At 45.8% G+C, this 25,265-nt stretch overlaps 1 protein-coding gene across 5 annotated transcripts in view; it reads right to left on the bottom strand.

Moving 5' to 3' along the window:
• Positions 1-25,265, bottom strand: part of FBLN2 (fibulin 2) — a 109,774-nt gene that overhangs the window by 75,196 nt on the left and 9,313 nt on the right. The window contains exon 1 of one of the 5 annotated variants that reach the window (XM_065686899.1): positions 14,500-14,598. The exons of the other annotated variants lie outside the window; for them this stretch is intronic. The gene's annotated coding sequence lies outside the window, so the exon portion shown is untranslated. Of the gene's footprint in view, positions 1-14,499; positions 14,599-25,265 lie in introns of those variants that run through there. 5 annotated transcript variants of the gene reach the window in all.

Raw genomic sequence — 25,265 nt, 5'->3', positions numbered from 1 at the left:
TGGGAATTAATAATTTCTCCTACTTTCAGCAGCTTTTCCAGGTAATCCAAATTTGTAATTACATAGCTTTAGCTGGGAAATAATGAATGGAAGGACAATTAAATATAAGCTTCTTCCGTAAGGGTCCCACAGCAGGATGTTGCCACCATCCACTCCCATTGGTACCTCCTGGCTCCAACACTCCAGCGCACACAAGTCCCTTGGCCAGACTCTGTGCTGGTGCCAGCTGAGCATAGCTGATAATCAGCACCCATAGGCCACATCAAGGGCAAGCTTGTGTGCATCACCCACTTCATATCCAACCAGCAACTGCTCACTGCTGCTGCTAGTGAGGCAACTACTGCTGCCCTGGTGCAGTGCAGCCTGCAAGGTAAATGTGACAATGGAAGTAGGACACCCCTGTGAAACAGTGTTTGCCCGCCAGCTTGTACCTTCAGGTTTCTCAAAACAAGCACTCACTTCTCAGGCATAAACTTGAACTCCCAAAAAGAAACCCCCAAATCACCACATACACTGAAGCAAGAAGCAGAAAGCCAGTCATATCTCTACCTACCATGCCTGGAAGTTCAAGCACGGCTGAGGGTTTGTCATGGGGCAGTCCTGTTTTTGTGAAAGGAGCTCCTCAACTTCCCTCCCCTGTACAGTTGCCTCCTCCTCTCCCCATCTGCATCCCTCTTCTGCCCAACGGCTCACTTGCTTGTCCAGGTCACCTCCAATTTTCCCCTCTGGTTCCTCTTCTTGCTCCCTTGCCTCTTGCCCACAGGCTGGAGAGCTGGTGGCCCCTCTCTGCAGCAAGCCCTGTGCCACCTCTCAACCCTTCTGCTCAATGCCTCATTCAGTCCCTCTTGTACCCTTTCTCTTTTAATCATTTCCACATCCCTCAACATTTGGTTTCTCAAGCTACTAACCTCAAACTGATAAGTCTGAAATCCTTACAAATCCCTTTTCTGTCAATAGCAACACAATCTTTCCTATCCTCAGGCTCACCTTCCTTCATTAGAGGCTCCTTGTTTCTAGTGCAATGACCCCAATAAAAGTATCTCTTTTAATTCTTCTCAAGCACTGCAGTTTCCCTGTGCTTTCTCCATCTGTTCCTCACACCCATCACCCCCCCACCCCATAAACTTCCATATCAAAGAAACAGTCTCTACTTCAGACACTGAGAAAACAGCTTTGAGTGAAGCACAGGCACGGCTGTTGAGCCCCACTGTGAAAGCGCATCCCTCCAAACTGAGCGTGTGTGCTCGTGCCAGCCATGCAGCTGACGTGCCATTGCCTCTGGATCTATCCCTTCCCAGTGCTGAAATGATGCTCTGGAGGCAGCAGCTTATTACTTACTAATGGCATCAAAAGCTGGAGCTGTCAAATAGAGGTGTCCGCACCAAGAGGGTAAAAACCCCACTGTCCCTGGAGGATACGGAAGTCTAACACCAACAGATATTATTGCAATCCTTTGTTTCCATTAAACATTTTAACGCTTTCCTTAATGTCCTTTTACACAACCAGGACAACAGATTCACCTAAATGAGAATCAAGTCTTACTCTCAGCTCTGTCCTTCACCCACTGTTAACAATGTCATTGAGATGTCACTACAAATTAAGCCCTGCACATCTGAAATAAAGGTCTTCCAAAGTCTCTGTTGAAAGCTTTACAGAGCGCTACAGCAAGATAACTCAGGTGTCACCCCAGTCCTCATGCCCATGAAGTCCTTCATGAACCAGAAGGCTTCAATTTATGCCCTTTGTGGAGCTCCGTAACCCACTGTGCTGCAATGTCTTGCTCTCCTATAGTTCGAGGATTAACCCCTTTGGCATTAGCAGGGCTGTACTGGGCCACTATCAATTTAGCTGTTGCCAGTCCTGTGCACAGTGTGTATACTGAGCAAGCACGAGTGCCCATGCACAGGAGGACCAGTGCTCTGAACTGGGACTAAATCCCTCAAAGTCAACAGAAGTAAACCTGTGAGGTAAACCAGCAGTAAAGAGAGGATGGTCAGAACACCAAGGAGTTGTTTCTTCCTCAATTCCTTCATTAACAATGATGCCTAAGACAAGCAGAGCACAGACACCTCATGGAAAACCAGCTTGAAGAAATAAGAGTCCATATGAACATGAAATATAGGCATACATATTCATAGAAAAGGAAATGAGAATGCTTCACACTGCAGATGAAACCATTATCTGTGTGACAGAACATTGAGGGCTAACAGCAACCACCAAAATTGTAACTAGCACTGGCTGAAAACCATCATATTCCTGTCTCCTGGCAGGGGAACAGAACAGAATTTCAAAATGCTTACTTCAATTCAATTTAGGGCCAGAAAGTTATAAATTCTGATGTTTTTGCAAAACAATATACTCAGAGTGATTTACTTCAATCAAAGCCATAACAAAGTCAAAAGGAAGAATGTTGACTTGATTAAACCAGTTCAGCTGCATTGCTTGAAAATGTTGATGAAACCAGCATGTTCCCACAGAAGATCTAGACATTTTAAATGGGCAACTTCTTTAAATTAAGAGGAGTATTTTATTAGGAGATTCTTTTTCCAGATGGTTTCATTTCAGTGCTGAACCAAAAAGCTTATTTTAGGTAAGCAGAGGTGACAGGAGGCACTTTCCTTCAAAGACTTCACACAAACACCATCTTTCTGTGTGAAGGTTGCTTCAGAGACAGCAGAACAACAGCAGAATGTGTGCATGTGTGGAAGAGATGCTGCAGGATCAAGAGCATTCTTTCAAATGTTCACTGCATAAAGCAAGGCAGCCATTTATAAGCAAAAAGCAATAAATAGAATAATTCAGCCTGTTTCAGGGGACACCACCTGCATGAGCACACACTGACCTCCAGCTTTGCAGGCGTACCTGCCATTTAACCAGCTGCAGACCCCTGCAAACAGGTTAGAATGGTTATTTTCCCACTTCTCAATTCCTCACTAAACTGCCCTTTTTAAGGATAGTAAAATAGAAATGCTGGTTTGATACACATTCATCTCCTGTAGAACAATGTGCAGGGCCAGATGCCGGCCTGATGTGAGGGCAGAAGGTGGCAGACACATGCAATCCCTCCTGTGCCATGTCCTGGGAGCATGCTCCTTGCTGGGTGCAAACATGGGGTTTGCCACTTTGGTTGTCCATTAATCCACATGCAGGTTCACACATAGAGAGAGCAAGCCTGGCTGTGCTCTGAGCTGTGGGAAAGCAAATGCACCCACGACAATCACCACCTGTGCACAAAGTAGGTTCATCAGCCCACAGCAATGCTGTAAATGGTTCTCCTGGGCTCTAGGCTCAGGCTGTCCGTGGCCAGGCACCAAACACAGCCCTGCTCTGTGGTACCGCATCTCTTCTCCATCGCATTGGTGAGGGCATTGCAAAAAGCAGTCTGAAGCACATGTGCACACGCACACTGAACACTCAGGCGAATGTGTTTCACCGGCCTGTGCATTTGAGCACCTCTCTGCAGCCAGCAGCCTGTCTGAGTTGCCAGCAGCTCCTGAATGGCTGCGGTCATAGTTTAGACTAAGGGAGGAAGGAGGGAGGGGAAGGAAGGAAATACCCATTTAAAAACAATCCCTTTTAAATGCAAGAAAAAAATGGAAACTTGTGAGAGAACTTTCTTGTATGAAAAGCACAAAACCCCCTGAGTCCGGTCACTCCTGTGCCAGGCAATGGATTAGCTCTTCCTTTCACACCCTCCCAATCCGGAACCTGGTGATCTCATGGAGCGCTGGAAGGGCTGGATGGCTGCGCCAGCGGAGGTACCGGCAGCGCTGCTCACTACACAGAGCAATGAGCAGTGCAGAAGGGTTTCCTCCACTGCTCTTACACAACATCCAGCGCACACAGCCCGGCATGTCTGCCTGCTGATGAACGGAATCTGGACAAGCTGGAGCCAGCTTTTGCAGTCTGGGCACCAGGGGTGGGGAGAAAAAGGAGAGGGGTAGGATAAACTCCAGCATAAAGCCAACCTCAATGAGCTGCTTTTGCTTATCAAATGGAAAGCACAAGATGCTTAGTCACTTCAGTGTTGTCAACACTCCAGCTCTTGGCAAAATCAGCCTGCTGTCAGCAGTCATAGCTTTTGCAGGCGGTTTTCCTCAGCTTTATTTTCAATAAACCATCAGTTACGGTTAACTGCCTTTTCATGGAAAAGATTAAAAAAATGGACATTTGGAAGTCCAGAGGATCACTCAGGGAACTCGAAAGTGGGACAAACACAGAGCAAGTAGCACGGGATCAAAACTCACGCAGCTTCCCGAAAGTGGCTCTGGTAAGACCTCCTTTCCCAGAAGCAGCACCCCAGGAAGAGATGCTCCCAACACTCTCCAGGACACTCCCAACACTCCAAATAGGAATCTGGTGCGGTGCAGTAATGGAAAAGCATCACCCACGGTATTTCAGCTGAAGTACCCAAGTGTCAGTGCTAGTGACAGGGCAGCTCTGGGATGTATCCTTCCAGACTGTGCAGCCTGTGAAGCTATTTCTAAAGTCCTGGAGTGTGAAGGCAGCTTTTTTCCAGAGCCAAGGAGGGGAGAATCGTGTCTGGGGTCTCTTGTGTCAGTGCTCCCTCCCACCCCAGACCAGCCCAAACTAACAGGGCAGGTAGCTGGCTCACTGAAGGGTGTCCTGTGCCATTAGCAGTCTCCACTGCAGCAGGTCCAAGTGATAAGCAGGAGTATGGCAACTGCGGAGGAGCTAAAGAGACATGGAGGTGAACAGAAACACTGTCATGCCGACCACATGGGGCTGGGCATAGAATCACAGAATAGTTGGAGTTGGATGGGACCTTCAAAGCTCATGCAGTCCAACCCCCTGCAATGAGCAGGGACATCTTCAACTAGAGCAGGTTGCCCAGAACCACATCCAACCTGATCATGAATGTCTCCAGGGATGGTGCATCCACCACCCCTTTGGGCAACCTGTGCCAGTGTTTTAGACCATCATTGTAATCAGTTTTTTCCTCACAGCCAGCCTGAATCTCCTCTCTTTTAGTTTAAAACCATCACCTCTCATCCTGTTGCAACAGGCCCTGCTAAAGAATCTCTCTCCATCATTCTTACAGGCCCCTTTTAAGTACTGAAAGGACACAGTAAGGTCTCCCCAGAGTCTTCTCCAGCTGAACTACCCCAGCTCCCTCAGATATTCCTGACAGGAGAGGTGCTCCATCTCTCTGGTAATTTTTGTGGCCTCCTCTGGGCTCTCTCCAACAGGTCCACGTCCTTCCTGTACTGAAAGACTCCTGAGCTGGATGCAGTACTCCACGTGGAGTCTGATCAGAGCAGAGAGGGAGAATTGGCTTCTGGGCTGCAAGCACATGCTGCTGGGGCATGGTCACCCTCCCAGCTCTGACCCCCTGGTAATGCAGAGCTCAGCAGAGGGGCTGTGTGTGGACAGGGGGACTGGAGCAGCTGAAACAGGCCAAGCACAGAGCCTCCAACAAACCAACAGAGATCTGGTTTCTCTCAGGACAATGCAAGTGCAGCTTCCATGCACAGCAGAATCAGCATGGCCTTGCAGCTAGGCCAGGGTCACACAGCTCTGCTGCTCTCTAGTGAAAACATGTACTTGTTATTGATACATGCAGGTTTTTACACCACCAGGTGACTATATATGCACCCCAAAAACACAACTAAATAATCCAGCTATTTCCGCGACAGCCGAAAGAATCTGGGCAAAGATCAAAGCACAGCAACAGCCACTCAGAAACGTTTCCCAAGGCACAGCCAACAAAAACTTGTCAAAGCTCCCACGTTATGAACCAATTTGCACAGCGAGCACCTCTGTCAGCAGGCAGAGCACACCCCTCAGCGTGCTCCTCAGCACCTCAAGGAGTCATACATGTCTGGACACAGCCTCAGGAGATGCGGCAGCACAGCTCCAGTGACGGCCCTGCCCCAGTGCCATCCCCAGCTTAGGTGAGCACTGTCAACGGAACACTGGTGGCTGCTGTGATGAGTGAAGGGAAGGATTTTTTCCCATTTAAAGAGCAGCACTCCTCCCTTCCCACTCAGGGACAAATCCATTTCCACAGTGCTCCTAGATACCTCTTGATGAGAAACTACCTCTTGATGAGAAACTGTAACTCAAGCAGGGCATAACCCTGTACAGACTCCTAACTAGCTCCTCAAAAAGCATCCTTTCAAGGTCCTGGACTACATTTCTCTCTCTTCTTTCTTTCCCTATCTTCCTCCAGGATACTCCAATTCTCTGCCTCATCCAGGATTTTACAGAGCTCACATTTCTGCAGGGCTGCTGCTGACTCTCACTAAGGAGAAAACCACCTGCAGCCTCAAGGACAGTGCCATGCAAAACCTGAGCATCCCATTTCCACTCTGCAATTCCCTCTCCTCACTTCTTTTTTCCTCAATGGCATGACTATGATGCCTCTTGGAACTTTCTGTAAGCAACAGATTTAAGCTTTGGGTTTCTTTTCTTGATCCAGTCTTACATTATACATGAGTCCTGCCAGTGCTCTGAGCCCCACTGCCCTAAGCAGTGGCCAATACAGGTGATCTGCTTTTGCTGGGAAACACATTGGAGCCCCTGGCACTACAAAGAAGCACATCCGGGCACTACCTGCCTATTTCAGGCAGCCCTTTTGGAACAGCTGAAAATGGAAATTCCCACCCCACCTGAAATACAAATTAGGCAAACTAAAAGCCACTGTTTGCTGACAGCCTTGCAAATGGCCTTTCCTGCCCTGTGCAACTGCCACGTGCCAGACTGGACATAATGAACAACTGTTTGCATTGAGAGAAGGCTGAGGGGCAACTGCAGCAGCTTTCCCCAGCCTACCTGTGAGGCAAACTACTCACAGAGGAGCACTGGCTTCTCCATTGCCCCAGCTTCAACTCAGAACTGAAGACTGCAATTTGAGACTCTCCAGAGCAACTTGAGGGGTTTGCTTCATCCTTCCAATTAATTCCAAATGAGAGCCAAAACAAAACGCCAATACAGGCAGTTTGTAGGAAATAATTCTTTAGTAAACATGTCCTTGCCTTGTCATTGTCATGATTAACAGTGAAATTCTACCTGCTGATGAGGTGAAAACACCACATATTATACAGTGAGCACTCTATAGTCTCTTACTGAGTTGGTTCACAGCTTCTCCAGGGCTTCCATGCAGCACTTGATCAACATATCTCTTGAGATCCACAACACAGAGCTGCTGCCTACAATTACGATTTCCCTAAGAGTAGACGATGAATCTTGACATCTTCTCCTCAAAAGACAGAACAATTTTTCACAATGTAGCAAAATCCCCAGACGGACCCAGGATCAAACCCTTTTCTTTGTGACTCAACAGGATCCGTATCTGTCCCTCAAGAGAGCAAACCTGCTCCAAGCAACCAACTGTAGCAACAAACTAGCTCCTTTCGTTAGCCATGCTCTGCTCCACAGCTGAGAAAATACATGTAGGGCTGTCACAGCTGCAGAACACACCTAGCTGAGCCCTGCGTGAGAGTAGTGAACTGCATACCCACTGTCCTGCGTTATACCTCTTCACAAGTAACACTGACACACAGCACACCAGGCTATCACTGCCTCTGCTCCATGCACAGGGGGCATTCTCTGCCCTGCTATTTTGGATGAAGGCTGGGGGCACAGGGATGCCACTGGAGAAGGAAGACTACTTAGCTCCTTATAAACTGCTAGCTCAAATGTAGCCTTTTCAGGTCTTGGAGGTATCATTGCTGTCATCCTCACCTCCACCTTACACTTGGAGGAAACATCTCTGTCTTGGGTCACAACATTGTCAGCCCCCTGTGTAGCCCTGAGCACATGAGTACTGCTGGAATCATCCACACATTTACTAGTTCTGCCCTTGACAGCGATCCTGAGAGTTTGCTGTGCTCTAATCTGCACAGAGAGTCTTCCTGTTAGAAGGAAGAGCAGGAATAAACAGTGTAAGAAGGAACATTTGTCTTGACCACTACTTCTGCCTGTAATCAACCAAGACCTCGAAGCTTCACTGCAGGACAGGTTGGGCAGGAGCTCTACTGCCTGAACCTTCACACAACAAACATGGATACAGGACGAAATGCATGGCCCTACAGAAACCAGTACCAGTATCACTGAACACTCTACTCCTTTGCTTCCCTGCTCCTCAGCCCCATTTCTTGATTCCCCAATCCTATGGTTTTCTACAAGCTATGAAGGAGATAAAAGTTTAGAAATCAACTCCATGAAGACAGGCTGGGGGAAAGATCCAGCCGTGTAACACTGCCCTGAAAGATGTTCAGCTAGTTAATCTGACTGAGTACCTGCCCAGACACTCTTCAGTGGGAAGACAAGGAACCCATATTTATTTCAGCACTCCCACCCATGCCCTCTCTCCACCCCACCAGCAGACAGTGGGCTGCAGACAGAAGAGTGTCTGTAGAAATGGATGGGATGTACCATGAGGCACATTGCCAATTATAAATTAACGAAGCCCAGAAAAAGCAGCAGTGCCATTCCTCAGGAACAGTCTCCTCTCGTATGGCGAGGAAAGAGCTCTCATATCAGGGTTATTCTAGATACCAATTAAATTCTTTAGCGAAAGCAAAAACTACATTATTTTAATGGAGGAAAAACTAGACCATTTGGTTGCAATGTTCTCCCAGAAATGTTAATTACCACAGGCATTAAGCAAATGGAAATCAAAGCCTGCCATTTGTTGAGCACTTTCAAAAGTTGTAATGCAAAAAAAAAAAAAAAACTTGTTGGAAAGCAACCTGCAATTTTTCCTGATGAATGAAAGCAAATCCCTGTAAACGAAGCTACATCTACCACACTGCTAATCAGTCAGCAGCCGCAGATGCAATCCATCAATCAAAACTGGTCCTGCACCAACTCTCCATAAAAGACAATGGAATTAATTTGGTGTGTTGGATACCAAAATGCAGAAAGCTACTGCTCTGCTATTCCATCTGAGAGCCTATCGTTCAGAGACAACAATAATGCCAGATGTTACTAACAAGCTACACTTGTAATACCTCCCATCTTCCACCCTGTGGTTATTCTCCACTGATCCTCAGAGATTGTAAAGAGTTGTGTAGGAGAAGCTGAGAGCTCCTGTGTCTGGAAAGCAAACTACCTGGCACTCCACTGGCTGGGCACAAGGCTGAAGAAGGTTTTCTCCTCAGCAACCAGCGAGTCCTTGAGGTGACGGGACAAGCAGGTTGGGATCCCATGTACCCACACACACACACTGCCTGGGATCTTTTATTGTATCTGCTGTGGCACACAACCGTATAAACTAAACATGATGCTGACCAGCAAGATGTCTAGATAGACAGACAGGGTCAGTTCTCTGCTAGAGAGGATGTGGATGGATGGTGCTTTGAGCCATAGTTAGGCTTCAAGAGATGTCAAGGCCAGTAATGCTCCTTCCTTTATTGAAGATTAAAATCTAGAGAAGTGTTTCAGAGGAGGCATCATGGAATCACAGAATCAGCTAGACTGGAAAAGACCTTTAAGATCATCGTACTACATGCTGGAGAAAGCCTGGTTTGTTTCTTCAGTGATAAGACCTGTTTCTCTTCTGGGCAGTAAATGTATTTATAACCAACCTGAAATAGATTTAAAGCTCTTTAGAGGCTGTTATAAAATGGAAGCTCTGACTGGTACTTTGAAACTCATAAAAGCAAACTATCTAGTATTAATTCTTGCTGAAAGATTCCAACATAAACAGATACAGAAACTTGTAAATAAACACATTTCTTGTACTCCCCTGGCATGTTTTTCTCTCCAAGGGAGGCACACAATCCATTTCTCTGCCGCACATGTGGAACTCCAGATCCTAACTCTTTCCATTGATCTCAGTAGCTTTGGACTGGGTCCAAATTGTCCAGGTTGTAACCTTAATGGGGAGGGTGATTTCCTGGAGATAGGAGCACTGTTTTTTCCCTGTATACTGTAGAGTATCTCAAGCTGATATACTCAGAGATCACCAACACAGTTTTCTGCATGTTTAAAAGCATTCAGCCAATTTCTGCCCTCAGATACACAAATTTAGTTCTTGTGCTCTAACGGTTTGTGGTTCTGCACCATATTTACCCTACAAACCAGAACAATTATCAGAAGAGCAAATCTGGTTTACTTTGTAAGTTATACATTACATTTTCTGTTACCACAGGAAGCTAACATGATCTGCTGTGTAAATAGGCAGTCCATACTCCTGAATATTTTAAGTTACTGATCATCAACTGATACAAGTAAACCCATGGAAACCTGCAAATAAAGGCAGAACACCTACATTAGAAATCTCAGCAATCCGGAAACACTGACACTGCAGAATTCAGCTTTATTCTGACGGGGCAGATACTATGGGTTTACGGTATCTAACAACTCGCAAGTTTAACTGCTGCCCAGAACAGAATAGGTGTCGTCAATGGAGAAATCAACCAGACTTTTCCAACCTTTGTGAGGAAAAGGCAGCTCCTTTCACACTGAACAGTAAGCTAGCCCTGTGTTCTGGTAGAGCATCTGGGGAAATGAACACACTGGTGTAAACTTTGCTTTTCATGTCAGACTACACCCAGGTATTCTGTCAATGCTGGAGAGAGAACCCAGCGCAATCAACTGATGAGAGCACTATTTTTGCATCAAATATGCAGCTGCAGGTAGTCACACTAATATAACGTGCTGATAGAATATTTTTATGTTAGCTTATAGAGGTGCATAGAATTTAAACAAGAATACTTCTTTTCCATTCACAACATCTTGTTTTTGTAGAACACATTAACCAAACAATAAATGGAATCTGATTTTCATTGCAATGAACAATACTCCACTAAGGTGGTACTGACTAGTGCACACAATTGGTTTACTCTTGGTGCATTTATGTATATATGTATATATGTTTTGGTCAATCTTTCCCTGTAAAGGGGGGAAGCTGGTTTATTTTCCATCTGAAGAAATCTTACAACTATAAAGATGACTTACACAAGGGGAAAGAAATCATTAATACAACAGAAAAAAGAGCTCATACTCCCCCCTTCCATGCTGCTTATGCACAGTCCAGCACATGACTGACAAGAAAAATTAAGATGACTAAATTACTAATCTGGAAAAGACAAAATAACACCTCCCCAAAACGACAGAACACTTGGTACTTAAAAAGCAACCCCCACACCCCAATAAACCCAAACACGATGGAAAGTCAAGCAAGCTGAATGAGAGGTATCCCAGCTTCCCAGCTCCTCTCAAATGCCTCCCTTGTGCTTCCACGAGCACAGGCTCCATCCAGCAGAAAGGGCACCTGCAGAGAGGCTCCCTGAGGCACGACCTTGCCTCACCCCACAGTGATGTTACACTCTCTGGCAGCCCAGCCAGACCTTCCCACCAGCTGCCTCATTCTGGAGGCTGGGAGAGGGAACAGTTTCATCATATCTGCAGTACTATAAAGGTACTACAACTTTGCAGAATCATTTCTAAAAGCAGGTTGCTGATACAGTGACCTTGGGTATCCAAAGTACAAAGAACAAGAATAGAACAAACGAAGGTGACCATGAACTAGATTCTGCAAAGATCACATGTTCGGTTTAACTTCAGTTTTCTAGAAGTTACTTCACTGCTGCAGCTTCCTATACAGTCAGTGGAAAGGTGGGTAAAGCTTCAGAAGGCAACTAATATCACTGATACTCTGTTTATGCCCCCCTAATAATATCACTGATACTCTGGTTTTGCCCCCTCTGTGTGAGCTTGTCTTCATGCACCATACGGGGACCTTATATGATTAATCACCTAATTTTCAGGTAGACAAAGCTGAAGAGCCTGTGATTTTTCAATTTGCAAAGGAAAACTCTACAGGGAATATGAAAAAATAATTGTATAGAATTGTAAGGCAGACAGATAAACTGAAGGGGATGTTCCTTCAGCAAACACTGACCTCAAAAGTGCAGAGGCCAGTGAAGAGAAAGTAATCATTTCCCAAGAGGCCAACCAGAAGAATCTCAGAAGAGCTCTGAAAAGCATGGATTCTATCATCCTAACAATTCCTGGTCATTTAGAAGAATGGAGAAGGAAAGTGAAGCAACTTCTCACAATGATGCCAATCCTCTGTTTGACCTTAACTTTCATGGAGGGTCAAGATATGCATCGCCATGGAGATGTTCAACTCAGTTCTGCAGGGTTGGCTACATTATATGTTGACATGAGAAGACTGTCAGGAACTGGGTGTTCACGGCTTCCACACTATTCTCAGAGAGCCAAAGCTCTGTAAATCCAACAAGACCCAACTTTATTGCATGGAGACATGATGAAGCCATAGCCAATCTATCTGACTGTAAATGTAACATACTTCTGCTGCACTCAGACTACTGTCAGTACATATTGATCAGGTTATATACTGAGCACTGCCTTCCAAGCCCTAGTATGTAAGATTGTCCATTGGAAATGTTTAACCAAAGTGTTCATTTAAATAAAGGTAAGCTATAGCTTTCCACATTACCTTCCAATGCACACTCCCACCTTAGCCTACAGGCACTGGTTTTCCTTCAGTAGAGAATTTCAAGTTTGACTTTATCCTGTTCATTTTACACAAATGCTATTCCTTTCTTACAGATGGATATGATCCATTGAAGACCTGGAATATTTTATCCCATTTCAAAACTCGTTCAAAAGTACCATCTGTTCTTCCTGCAGGGGCACAGTAATGCCAGAAACTGTTTAACATTCCATAAATTAAGACCATATAATGGATAGCTCATTGTTAAAGTGAAGGAAGGAATCGTTTGGAACCTGATGACAGACATTTTGCTAGGGTTTTGCCTTAAAAATAGCATCCAATGTATTATTTTTGGTTTGCTGCTTTAAAAACATTCAATATTAAACAGCAAAGGCATGTTGCAATCCAGACCATCTTAATGCCTGGCTTTAACCCCACTTCCATCAGTGTCAGCAGAGTCCTTTCTAATAACTTCAGAGGAAGGCTTGGACTGGGCCAGTGGGTTAGAACAGACTCACTGAGAAACCAAATTCTGCTCTCGTTTACCCTGGTGTGTTTCTGCTGTATCTGCATGATACACTTCCTAAGAGAACAGAATTCAATCTTCAAGAGCCATTACAATACATCTTATTTTATAACCCTACACTAATATATCACACACACACTGAGCTCCCCAGCCTGCCTTTCACTTATTGGGAAGAAACCTCAGCCAGAAATGAACTGCCATTTGCTATTCCTTTCTACATCCGAGTGCTAAGACATGCAGATGTTTAATGAATAAAAAGGCTGGACATAAAATCCTGCTATGAGTATGTATCACTGGCGTCAACATTCAAACAGCCTTTATTTGCCATTCATACAGAGAAACCACAGATGTAAAAAAAGAAAGTTTACAACAAAAAGAATAAACCAGGCACAGAAGAGCTCAATAGTGCTTAATTGGAACAAAATGGCACTGTGAAACCCTCCACCCAAGAGGGGGCTCAGTGGCACTGTGCCCGGGGCTCCGGGCTGCCTAGGGACATGCGGTCCTGTCTGAGTGCAGCCCCCATCACACACGCCAGGAGCCGAGCCGAGAGCCCGCACCTCTGCAACCACAGCACCTCTGTGTACGGGGGTATTCACCACCGAGACACAGAAGCAGGTGACACTCACGCACTCAGTTACAAGAACTGGCATCTAAGAATCGAGCTATTTAAGCACACAAGTCCTTATTTAATGCTATGTGTGTAAGCATAGAGTTATTATCATTTCTTGGTGAGGCTTGCTTATGGCTACAGTAAGATTTGCAGAAGCAAAGCACTTTCAGCACAACCATTACTATTCCCAGGGACAATGCATATATTTTTCCATCACATCAGATCCTGGCTGGTGGGGGAAGGGCAGGAGCGGAGGAAAGGGGGAAATGCAACTTGAGAAGTGGTAAGCGTGTCAAAATCTAAATTACTTGGAGATATTTTGCAGCACAATCATCCTTTATGCTTGTGCAGCACAGCTCATATGGCTCACATTCAGCCTGTCACAGTGAATCATTGCTACTTCTTGACTTCCATTAACAAAAACAAACCTTACTTTCGCTGCAGTATGTGAGGTAAAATGCCCTGAATTCTGGCCACTCAGAAGGCCAGAAGCTGCATTAAAAATAATTGTGTTTGTAAGAAGCGCTTCTGAGGAGAAGAGGAAGAAAATAGCCCGTGAAGATCTAACTAATGGCACAAACACGTGTTGCTTATGGAGTGGCTTGCAGAAGAGAAAAAAACCCTGACTGCAAAAAGCTTTGTCCAGAAGCAGACACAGCTTCAGCAGCACTAACAAAGCCAACCCGCACAGATCTACTTGAGTCTCTAAACTGAATTAAACAGAATAAACTTAGCAAGAGTTTTAGATGAATAGTTAGAAAGGAAATCTGGAAAACAAAGTACAGAAGCAGAGAAACACAGCCAGATAGAAGCTTTGCAGCTAGCAGAACACAGGCACACAGCAAAGCCAGCACTCAAACAAAGTTCTTTTACACTTCTCCCAGTAAATTTGCAACAAATGGCCAGTTAGGAAGGGTTTCTGCTGACCTGTGGATGCGCAGCAATGCGGATGCAGGGAGTTTTCCTATCACCTTTTGTTCCCAGCCATTTCAGCTGTGCTCTGCTCCAAGTGCTGCTCACACTCCCGAATCCCCTTTTCCAGCTCTATCTTAGGAACTGCCCAGATTTTCTAGTGTAATCTGAGCAGGGAAGTACCATGTGCCTATGATATGGTTAATTCTCTTTTTACCCCCCTCCCCAGTGCCTAAAGAAACTGCTTCACATTTCAAAGCCCTCCCTATGGCTGCCTGACCCAGGTAGGGCCAGGGCAGCACTGGGGCTGCCTGCTCCGCTCCAATGGGGCCCTTAAGCAGCTTGTTCCCACCTACCAGACTCTGGGATGGGAGTCACTGGCCCAAGGAGGCATTTGTCTGCTCTTCCCCGGGTGCCCAGCACAGAGGGGACTGTAGCCCACACACTGAATGCAGGCAGCCCTCCTTGCTCAGGGCCACCACCTCCATGCTGGGGCAACCACTATCCTTGGCTGATCCCAAGGGCCTCCACTGAGATAGCTCTGATGAGGCCCAGTGAGGTGCCTCAAGACCCAGCAAAGCCTGGGCAGCTGGTTCAGGATTTTTGGCAATGAAGATGTTACATGGGTTGAGCTGTAAGACTCCCATCCACTTCTCTCCTGTGCTGCTATCAGCGAACTGAGAAACAACCTGTTTTCTGCTAACAAAGCAAACCTTTCTCATAAAAAAAAAAAAAAGAAAAAGAAGTGAAAAGGTGCCTCTCAACTTTCTATTCTTATTGGTCGACTTCTGGTTTGTACTTGCAATCATCATCGTGGTTAATGATGAGAAGACTACACTCCAAAGAAGAAGGAAACGCCTAAACACCTCTGTCCTAGGTTCAGCAATAGCAGTCATTTTTCTCTTTCTTAGTAGCTGGTGCAGTGCTGTGTTTTTGCCTTTCAGCTTGGGAACAAAGCTGGTTCTGGCTTACTGGCTGGGCTTAAACCACGACAGCCTCTTAGAATCATAGAATAGAACAGAACTTCTTCCCCAGTTCTGCACAGGGAAGAGTTAAACCAGTTGTGAAACACATAGGTACAGAAAAGGCATGGAGAAGAAAGGTAGAGTAGCCCTCAATTGCTGTCACTCCTGCTTATCTAGCCCCAACCACATCACTAGGTCCTAAGTGCTGTGCACCAAACCCAGGTGATTGACAACTAGCACCAGTCTGGTGTGGGCTTTTCCTTGATGTTTAGGTCTTGAAAACTGTAAAGTGCAAACTGTTATTCCCTTATTTTCTTGAAAGCCAACTCCATTAAATCCCAACATCAACATGGTCAATATCTCAAACATTGCTAAATGAAGTTACACAGGGAGGCTGAAGGACCCCACTTAACAAAGAAAGGGGAGGTTTCTACTATTCTGTCAGACCCAGGCAGATGTGGGGAGCAGCTGTAGCTGCTGAAACAGCTGAGAAAGGGCCCTTAAAAGACATTAAAAGGGAGCAAAGATCTTGGAAAAGCAATGATGTAAGGCACAAAGATGGCAGAAAATAAAAAAGCTGGGGGGGTGGGGTGGGGTTAGAATTTTAACTCTTGGCCAGAAAAAATCAAAGCAACTTCATGTAAGGAACCTGCTTTTTACATTCTTGGCCTTGTGAGTAACACCTGCAAACATTTGTGTGGGATTTCTAATAATTGCATTATGCATCCACAGAGGATTCCTTTCTTCAAACTCTAGCCTTTATTTTAATGCAGAGGTGCTAGCTGCAGCTTTGCTGTTGCAGAATTTACTAAGACCAGCTCTGTTTGAAAACAGCATGTAAAACCTTACATAATGTACTCTTTAAGACTATGTCAGAGAAAAACATGCATTCTTCAATGATGAATTCAGCATCTCAGCTTAGAAACGTGAACTTGATGAGCAACTGCTTAGAAAAAAGTAACAAAAAGGAAGTGAAGTGATCTCAAAGGTTAGGATTTGTGGCCAACAGACATCTCTCTTGCTGGCTGGCCGTGTTTCTGCCCACAACTTGTACCTCTTTCAGGCACAAGCATCATCTCGACTGTCCCCTGGGCACTGCTCCATGGTCCTCACGCCATTCAATGGGACTATATGCTCCCCATCCTGACTCCTGACAGTGATGCTGGCACACCTTAAGCCCTGCAGGTCTGGGCTAGGTGGTGAGGCTGCACAGTGACGGCGGGTCACAGATAGCTGCAGGGAGCAGCTCTTCACTGCTTGCTTTCATTACCCCCCTGTAGAACAGGCTATAATTTGCTGAAATGATGATTAATCAGATCTTATTTTCCTCTAAGGCAGTTAATGAACAGCCAATTCTGTGTCTCAGTAATTCTGAAATGACAAAGGAATACTTTTGTGACAACCAGCAGCTACTTAACAGCACAAGCTAGCATCACAGCAAGAGCCAGTCTGGCTGACAGGGCAGAAGGTACACGACTAGAAGGTCCTTTCACCAACAACATCACAAAGTCACCAATTTTTCCTGCTTCAGACAGTCCCTTAGAGCTCAGGTGCCCTTTACTGGCCACTAAGCATTCCAAGTCCGGGTGAACCACCACCACCCTCCCTGCTTACTCCCAGGGCTTTTCCTTTTTCTTCCTGCACCCCAGGCTGCAAAACCCCTCCCTTTCCCAGCTGCAAAAGGAACAAACGAGAGCCTTCAGCCTTCAGCCAAACCCCTGTGCCCATCACTACTCCTCAGGCCTCTGAGCAGTGAGGGGAGCCAGGGGACTGGTACCTCTGGCTGGGATGCTGGGAATGAGGGCAGCACATGGCCACAGCAACCCAACATGCAGCTGGGAGAGCTTGAGCCTGTGTATTCAGCAGGGCAGCAGCTGCTCAGTTCATATCTTCTCCAGACAAAACCCATGTATGCTTGGTTTTGGTCATATAAATCAGGGTAAGATTAAGATACATAAACACAACTTAGTGCTGTACCCACCCAGCAAAGAATGACTAAAAAGAATCCATAATCTTGTTTTTGAAGTAGTTCTTCAGTGGGAACTGTGCTGGAGCAAAGAATGTAAAACTCCAACGCTTCCAAGAGGGGGTCGTGTGAAATTACTCTATTTCAAGATTTTTCCAAATCACTAACATTTTGATTCTGAGTGTATTGGCAAGAATCTGCCAACAAACCCTCTTTCACCCTCAGAACAGACAAGTCGTTGCAGTTTGTAACTGTCCTTCTTTCCAGGTCGAGAAAAAGAGGATTTTGTAGAGAACTTCTGCAATCCACAATGACACTGCGTATTTTTTTCAACTAAAAAGCACCCTCCAAAAGAAGAACAAAGAACATCCTTTGTTTCAGACAAAGAATTTCAGGAGAAACCACAAAATGTTCAAGCAAAACATTAAACATTTGATTTTCCACCCCTTTTGCCAGCAGTCTAAGTTTTCCCATAGTTCTAATATCAGTGTCAATAGGAGGGGAGGGGAGGTGGGTCAGATGGATGACACTCACTCTGCAGCTTCAAGTCCGTGCTAATTGAATGTGGATGAAAACAGGATGTGATTTGCAGAGAGCAGTTTTCTTTAACTTTCTTTTATTTTAATGAATTAATGAATCTTTATTTTCCTTCATTTACCCATCAGGAAAGAATGCACTGAAAAGCAGCTCAAAGCTGTTCAGAGCATCATTACCCAAACCCCGGGCTCTGCTTCTGCCCGGTCCTGGTACGAACCCCTCGCTCTATGCCCATCCTTGGGACTTACGGAAATGCCACATGCTGGGCACTCCCAGCGAAGGGCCCAAAATGAAGGGTGTTCCTGATGGCAGATGTTATTTTGGCTCTTTGAAGGAGTTTTAGAGAAGCAGGCTTAAAAAGCAATAGAAACATTTCCTTTTAAACCCAGTGGAGACTATTTTGTTTGAAATACACACACATGCTTGCCCGAACGCTTCCCTGCCTCTTCTAGTGGGTTTTTCCAGTGCAAAACCAGACCACAATCATGGCAGCATGTGGAACCTGAGCTGTGTGTTAAGAGTACCACAGTGCCCAAACATGCAACACAGTGCTAGTCACAGCCTCAGAGCCAAGCAACCACAAACTAGAGACATGTAACCAAGAATCAGAATGAAATACGTGCAACTGTCTAGTCTACATCGAAGTGCTAAGTTATTTTTCACTCTTGACAGAAGGAGAGATTACAGTAAACATAAACACATACTGATGAGTTTCCTTTTTGATTATGAGCATCTAAGTTAATTCTATTTCAAAGTAGGAATAACAGTGGTGCCCTCAAGTTAACCTGTTTGCCTAGACTGAAGAGACATTACTGCATATTCTTGCTTTTTTACACATCCTTAATATTCAGACACTTCCAGCACCCCAGGGTATAGTGAACTATGGCAACACTTTGAGAAGAATGCAGAAATCTTCATTTTTATATACAGCCATTGCCTATCATGCACTCCTGCCACTGACATCTGCAGTTTAGAAAAGCCCACAAATGATTACAAATGCTTTCCACAGAACATATCCTTCTGGATACGCAAGCAACCACGCCAGGAACCAAACTGCATGTCAGAAAGCCGATTGTCTATTTGGTTTTGCTCTAAAGGCAAACTAATGTTTCAGAGTAGTTCCTCTTGCTGAGTGGATCCATTTAGCCTATTTACCAGTTCGGAACTGAGGAGTAATCCCCCAAATAAATCTGCTCTGCACAGTATCAGTTTATATTCTTTCCAAGTGGCCATCCAAGTTTTACACACTAATCATATGCAGTCCCTCAAGATCATCAGGCAGTAAGTGATACTGATTATATATATGACAGAGCTCCATGCATGAGGCAGATCAGTTTGGAAAGGAGAACATGACATGCTCTGCTTATGAGAATTTAATAAGTAAAAACTAAGCCTCATCAGAGGTGATAGAGCCACTGGGCAAGCCTCAGCAGCCCAGGGAGAAAGATGTTCTCCTTCAGTAACGACTTCATTAGGCTGCTAGTGAGCCATGGTGACTATCCATCCCCACCCTCAGCTGCAGCAGTGCTGGTGAGGAGACCTCCATCTGCCTGCCCTTACACCAACAGCCCAACTCCCTTCAGATGTGGCTGGTTGAGCAGCCTCTCATGGTCCTCCCTCATTCACTTCAGGAAAGGAAAAGACAAACCCAAAAGCCAGCAGGATTATCTTCAGTGGTCTAATGACTGTCTTAAGATAATCCACTTGATTAGGCCTAAAGCAAGTTAGGAAGTGCTTCTGGGAACCACGTAGCAGGAGGACTGCTACCCTCGGCCAAGAGGCAGCACTGGTAAGCAGTGACCCGGCACAGCCAATGTGAGGGGAAGGTCTCATGCTGGGCGGAGAGGCGGGATATCTGCAGATATGCCACCCTTGACGCCTTCTCAAGGGGGTTCAGAAGGTGCAAAGTAGGTCCAGTAACTCTGCCCAGGCAACTTGCTAGCACGTCTGCCAACTCCATGAAAAGCCAACAATACATTCTGCAAAGCAAAATGATATTATAAACAGAACAAAATGTGGCTTTGGTATCAGAACTAAACCCTGGCAGCCTGTTCCCATGCAAAAATCCATCACAAGTGAGACGTGTGGAAGACAGCTGGAAAAAATCCATGACATTTCATGGCATGGTAAAAGCAAGCCTTGAGCAAACAATTTTAAATCATTTGAAATACTACTGTTAATAGACGAGACTTTACAGCACTCACAGGTTACAATAATTCATCATTTCTAAACAGTTAGGTTTAATTCTTAAAAAAAACAAGATAGAAAATAATCATCATTTGCAGAAGTGGGGTTTTTTCCCCATTCCAGACATATATATAAAGTAGCGTTCTCCTGTGAATAGGTTTCAGGCTACACAACACTTCAGAGTGTTAAATGTTCTGTCTCTCCCCCACCTAAAGATTCACAACGCCAGCAAAACACCACTCTCTCAGCTTCCATCTTCTTTTATAAGTAACTTGGCCTCCAAAGCCCAGTGCACAGGACAGAAAGGCAGAAGTTCTAGAGGCTGTTTCTATAAAACACTTCAAATGGGACTGCCACAGAAACACAGACATCAAACTGCCTTTCAATTTAAATGGGAATTCAGATCTCAAGGCATCCTCTCAATCTCTGTCCACACAGGAATATCCAGTATCATCCCAGATGGGTCACAAATCCCCAGGTAAAAGAACAAGTCTGTCCTTCCATGGGCAAAGTAAGTGTTCACTCTGAACCACAGCCACCTGCAGGAAGGAGTTCAGCCAGTCCCACTTGTGAAGTGTCCAACTGCACAGCAGCCAGGAGCGACCTGTGACACCTCCCAGGAAGAACTGCTAATGTGAGCAGGGCACAGAGCTACACACTGAGGTGACTCAGGACAGCACAAATGTGAGTATAAGGGGCACATCTTAAGCTGTCTCTAACAAACGTGGTTGATACTGGACAAAAGCTCAGCTCTCATAAAAGCAAAGCCTGGGGGACACACAGTCTCTCCTGGATGTGGCTACAGCAGAAGCTGGCTGAGGACCAGCAGCTGGCTGGTAGTCCCCCACCATACGTCTGGCAGGAGGGACAGAGTGAACATTCACTGCACTAGCGCAGACTCAGCTAATTTAAGTCAAAAACAAAGGTGGTTTGAGCTAACCTGGCTGGCTTTGCACTGAGGTGGATTAAGAACACCCATAAGACGCCTTCTGCCAGCTCTGTTAGGGATATAACCTTTACTGGTTGTATTTTCTACTTCCAAAAAGTCATGCATCCATGCCCCAGGAATTGCTTTCTCTCCCTCCCTCCATCACAAGTCTAGACAAAAACCACATTAAGATCCCTTTTTGACTATACATGTACAGGTGTAAAGGGTTAGCAGCTACTAAAAGGTTTTGTGGATACAGGAAAAAATGAGCTCCTTGTCTCCAAGGTGTGTTCACTGAATAGAGTCACGAGTGAAAACCAGAACTGAACCAAAAGAAGTTTCATGCTGAGGATCAAAAAGAAATTCCTACCAAAACAGTCAGGAGAGAGCCTGTGAGGCGAGAAGGGACACTTTGTAAGCCTTCACATCACAACATACTTCTTCACTTGCTCTCTCCAGGGTGCCCTGAGCCCAGGCCCCCCACAGCACAGGAGTAGCATGGCTGTGCTGGGACTGGACACACTCCCGCTCCTGTCTTCACCCTCGTGGCTACAATAGCAGATTGCTGGCACCAGTGGGGACTGCCTTCATTCATAAAATGAGACCAGAGAAGCCACAGGCTCCAGTGCTCCCAGAGCACAGGTCAGTGACATCTCCCGGACAGACATTCACTTCCACAACCACCCCGACGTGGGAAGCCTAGAGATCACATCTGGACAATGATGTCAGGGCAAGCTGCTTGCGTGGAGCAGTGACAGTACTTAAACTTGTGCCTGACTTTGGACTGAATCCATAGAGCTCATTAGCAAACAAGACAGACAGGAATGTATGTCTGTCTTAAAGCAGACCAGGAGATGGAATTAACACAGCTTAATTTTCATGAATAATATATTAGGCTTGTAACACCAGAATGAAAAGGTAAAACTCAAAGGGTCTGGTCTGGCTCTAACCATGTTCAGCAGAAGGAGGACTGGATCCAGGCCACGAGTGAGCTGCAATTTCTTCATACCTATGCAGGATACATATTTGCCTTCAACAGTTTGATTTCTTACAAAAAGACCACAATAATGTAAGCAGGAGACAACAAACCACTTTTCGGAAAGTCCCTTTCAAAAGTCTCTTTTGTTTTAGCTCTAGATCTGTACAAACATGGGAGTCAGAAAAGGACTACTTGGGATATTAAATACAGACCTGTGTTATTAAAGACAACATGTCACTTCCAGAAAAATGAAAGGATAATGTTATGCCAATGAGCTGGAAGGAAATCACATTTCTAATGCAAGAGAATGAGGGGAAAAGCTAAGCAAAAGTGAATGCATGAGATCATAGCACTGTATCAGAGCCTTACTCTTAAAACACCCAGGCTTTTGCTACATCTGAGGAGATAAGAGGCAGAATAACTAAGATCAAGGTTCTTAATCCCACCAGGGATCTACATGCAACTTTGCAAAGAAAGCCCTCAGTGAAGTTCAGCCCTGGCCAGAGGAGGAAGAGGAGCTCCAGCAGGCACAGCCCTCTCATGAGACAGAGGTGGCTCATGGAAGAGGCATGCAGCCCTGGCACTGGTGGGCCACCCAGGGGCCCTCTGGTTTCTTCCGCTGGAAAGCCAGAAGGCAGCTGCAGGAAAGCATGTGCCCACTGTAAGTTTTTCAGCAACCACAAACATCTCTGGACAACTTAAAGGACACTTCTGGTTTTGCCAGAAGCGGTTAAATCCCACCTCTGACCTGCAAACTTGGGGAAGAAACTCTCAAGCATGGAAAAAATTCCAAAGAACTGCTTGAAAGAGAAGACCAATACTGTAAACATTTGTTTTCTCCTGGAATAAAGGAAAGGAGGCATCTGTAAAAGGCATGGTTGGCAGTAAACTTGGTTTGGTTTACACAGGATAAAATGTAAGGGCACGGGGATGATAAGGAAGGACCCTCCATACCCAACAGTCTCCATGCAGGCTTTGAGAGCAGATACCAGACACTACAGCAATGAGCCACAGGAGGTTCAAACACACACAAAACAGGGACAAAAAGCATGATTTTCAACATGGAGTGAAAGCAGGCCACAGCCTGGAGATAGGATGCAACTACTCTCTGCTCCTGCAAATCCCGAGCAATAGACATCCACAGGACTGGAGCGGTTCTGGCAGCGTGGAAGTGCCCCAGCACTTGTCACTCCTGTCAATGAGGAACTGTCCAGCAAAACAAAGTGTTTCCCAAAAGTGTAACAGCAGAGCTTAACACAACCAGAGACACAGCAGCTGAGAAGATGCCATGTCCTCAAAAGAGCCAAAAGCCAGCCTGAGGTGTCTGGTGGACTTCACCTTGCACATGTGCAGGAGTAAAGCTACACCCATGAGCACCCCAGTGCAGACTCCTGTGTGCAACTGATCCTCAGCTCTGCTTCCCCCGCAGTCCTCAGGTATGGGCATCGCTGTAGCTCTCCCATGCTACATGCCTGAGTGGAACAGAAGGTGCTGATGGCACTGGAATATCACCTTTAATGCCACCAACCTCTGTGGGACTTTGCTCAGCATCACCCCTGAAAGGCTACCTACCCCTCAGTGCACAGAATTGCATAAGGATGGCTTCTTCCACCTGCATGGAGACCAGGCAAATTTAGCAGTATATAATGTGACATTATCACCTAATGACACTGAAAAGGTCTTCAAGTGGATGAATGGATGGACGGATGGATAACTGAGATCTCTCCAACTACAGAAACTGATTTTAATTAAAAGAAAAACATTTTTCCTAGGATTTAAATACCTGCAAGGCTATCATTTACGTATTATTTATCCCATCAAGCAAAGCAGCTTCCTGCAGAATGCTCAGACCAACGGCCCCACAAGAGTGGAATCCCTGAGGATTGCCATTGGTTCCTTGTCAGTACTGCAGAAGGTAAAGCTCCAGCCACCACACTGAATTCAGTAATTCCTGCCTAGAGCCATGCCTGTGAGACAGAATACATGGATACAACTAAACTAAGGCTGCTGAACAGCAAAGCAGCACTGGGAAAGGTTTGCCAACCCAAGAATGCCAAATAAGAGTGTGATTTTTGGATGGTATTTTAAAATCAACACCAGCCCTATTAACGTTTCAAAGTGATTCTGAAGGTGTAGCTGACTCCATCTGGGAAAAGCAGTGGCTGAAAGACCATTTTTTGGCCTTCATAGGCCCCATTCTGCCATTAGGGGAAAATCTGTCACACTAAACCCAGTTTCATCCATTCCACTAATAAGGATGGTTCATGTTCAGAAAGCTGTGTTCTCTGTGTTTCTCTGGCAGTTTCACACCCCTTAGCCATATACTACAAGCTGTAGGATTTGTTGCTAAATAACAGTCAAACTAATTTATAAATAAAGCCATGTTTGTGGGATGTGCCCACAGCCTCCCTCTGCAACCAAAAGGGTTCCTGAAACAAAGATGTCCCATGAGGAGGAGCGGGAAAAGAGAATTCAGGTGCTGATGGTGTGCTACAGAACCATAGGAACAGATACGCTGCCAAGCACCACCCCTCTACTCATCACCTCTGGGTACAAAGAAACAAACCTCAGTACTTGCATAGCTCAGCATTAACATCTTTTCCTTCAGCACCAAAGGCTTAGAGAAAAAAACTCGCTGTGGCACCACTAAGCTCAAAGGACCTTCCTGGAGGTCCAAGGAGGTGGTACAGACCCTGCACCCAAGCCCACCTCCTCTGGCCTCACTCCCCGCGGGTGGCTCAGCGCTGGGTGGACCTCCACACCCCAGCACAAGGCTTTGAGTGACAAGAGGAAGAGATAAGGTGGAGGAGGCGTGGGGCAGAGAACAGGCTGTCTCTCCCTGAAGCCCTGTACGCGCCAGGGGCGACCCTGCTGCCGGGCTGGATTTCTGCAGCGATCCTGCAAGCCTCATTCCCCAAATACCCCCCAACACAGCCCACCCTGCCAGGGAGGCAGCTGGCAAGTGCTCCCCTCAGCACCCATCCCTCCAGGAGTGCCAGCACACCGGCAAAAATACGCAGAAAGCACTTTCCTTAGTTATCCCTTATTTCCTCCTCTCCTTTTCAAACTTGCCATTGGCTTTGGTTGCGCTCGCACGACGTAGTGCAGCCTGCACAGCTTGGAGAGCGCGCTCCTGGAACAATTCTGCCAACAATTCTCCCCCCACCTCCAAATGACATTTGATTTCCAAACACTCCCACCGAACAGCAGGCTGCTCCC

The sequence above is a fragment of the Lathamus discolor genome, chromosome 7, assembly GCF_037157495.1.
Source record: "Lathamus discolor isolate bLatDis1 chromosome 7, bLatDis1.hap1, whole genome shotgun sequence".
NCBI lineage: Eukaryota > Metazoa > Chordata > Aves > Psittaciformes > Psittacidae > Lathamus > Lathamus discolor.
The sequence above is the reverse complement of the archived record's forward strand: the minus strand, read 5'-3'. Positions and strand labels throughout refer to the sequence as shown.